The sequence below is a fragment of the Talpa occidentalis genome, unplaced genomic scaffold (genome assembly GCF_014898055.3).
Source record: "Talpa occidentalis isolate TD23 unplaced genomic scaffold, MPIMG_talOcc4v2.1 talOcc4.14, whole genome shotgun sequence".
In the NCBI taxonomy this organism is placed as follows: domain Eukaryota; kingdom Metazoa; phylum Chordata; class Mammalia; order Eulipotyphla; family Talpidae; genus Talpa; species Talpa occidentalis.
In genome coordinates this window covers 26047381-26049284 of record NW_023601433.1, presented here as the reverse complement: position 1 = coordinate 26049284, position 1904 = coordinate 26047381, and positions in this window count along the sequence as shown.

The following is a 1904-nucleotide window of genomic DNA, read 5'->3' as shown; positions in this document are numbered from 1 at the left end:
CACTGCTCAAGTTGGGATGACAGTCTGGATGGTCCCACAGTGCTCCAGGCCTGTGGGGAAGTGAGACACAAACCCCCTTTCTCTTCTGCAAAGAGCAGGCACCCCTGGCAGCTGCTGCTGAGGCTCAGTCTGGGGCTCTGCTTCTTCTCTGCTGCTGTCCTGGCCCAGCCTCCTCCAGGGCACCCCCTGGGGGCAGGCCCCTCCCTCCCTCTGTCCTGAGAGTCACTCCCAGCAGCACATCCCTAGGTGAGGGGTCTCCATGGAAACACAGTGTCTTGAGCTCCTCAGGTTAGGGCTGGTTACATTCAGACTGCTTTATATTCAATTTTTTCCCATTCTAAAATATTACAAATTCATTTTCTGTGCCCTTGAATGAATCACTGGACCTCACACCCTCCATGCTGTGCTTAATAGGATAAGTCATCCCTACTGCAGCTGCCATCTTATTTATCTAACTTGAATCAGTGCTGAGTACTTTTTCTTATTCTATGATTTTTCATGAAAAGGAATCAGTTTAACGTTATACAATCATAAAAATGATTCTAAGTAATTTGTCCACAGAAAAATCTCCAGATGACTGCTTATAGCAACTTTTCCATCATCATCAACAACTGAAAACAAAGAAAAATCTGGGCATGATGCTTATTAGCATCATGATGCATCTAATCATGAAAAATGGAGTCAACTTTGACACCCTTCGCAAGGTAGCGTTTGTGTACCAGGGGATGTTTTTCAGAACTAAGAAGAACGAACTATACAGTTACATAATGAGACATGTGATGATAAGTTAAGTTGTAAGGAAAAGAAAAGTGACTGAAAAGCTCACCTGTGCCCACTTCCAGAGTGAGCTCACCCCACAGTCTGGCTCCACCTGCTCATCTCTATTAATGGTGTGTTTAGCCCTGATGTCATTTACAGCAAATAGTTGGTTTCAAATATCAATTTTTGTCACCAATCAGTGTCTCTGTGGAAACAAGTGAGGGCAGGAAGGTAGCCTGGACCCCTGTTCTGGCAAGAGTGACAGTGCAGAGTAGGAGCCAAAAGGCTGAGGAGGGGGGAGTCTGCACAGGCCTGTTTTTATTTTATTTTTATATGTGTGTGTGTATGTATATTAGTGTGTGTGTGTGTGTATATATATATATATATATATTTACATATTTGTTTATTTTTGTACAATGTTTGATTTCTCCCCTCAGGTATAATCCCCATAAAATTCCCACCATCAAGTCACCCCTGAACATCCCCATAGTCTCTTGTGCTCCTCCCTTCGCTTTTTGACCCCTCTCCCTCCTTTTTTCCCCACATTATGGTCTCATTTCTAGTTTGCCTGCAAGTTTTGTCTTTTTTTTTCCCTGGCGCCTTGTTCAATTTCCCTGTATTACTCCTGTAAGTGAAGCCATCCAAAATTTTCCTTCTTCCTTCTGACTGATTTCACTGAGCATTATCCCTTCCAGCTCCATCCATGTTGCAGCAAATGGCATGAGTTTTGGGCCTTTTTATTTGAAATCCACCCCACCACAGCCACTTCCACTCCCCTGATGCTCCAGGACAAAGCCTTTTCGGACTGTTCCTGGGCTGCAGCCAAGGACACACATTTTCATTATAGGATGAAGGATTCCTGGGATCTAATATCCAGCTTGCTGCCTGTAGTCATAGTACTTTATTGAGCACATTAAACTAGCTATGATAATGTCTGTTGTAAACCTACCAAAAAAGAAAAAAAAATATGTATATATTCACATATATAAAGGTAAACATGTGTTAATTAACTGGATTGTGGTAATTTTTTCTACAATGTATATGTATATTAAATCCTCATGTTCTGCACCAAAACTATTTGTCTTTTCCACACGAGTTTGTTTGAAAAGCATAAATATTGGAAATCCAATTTCAAAAGTTATGTT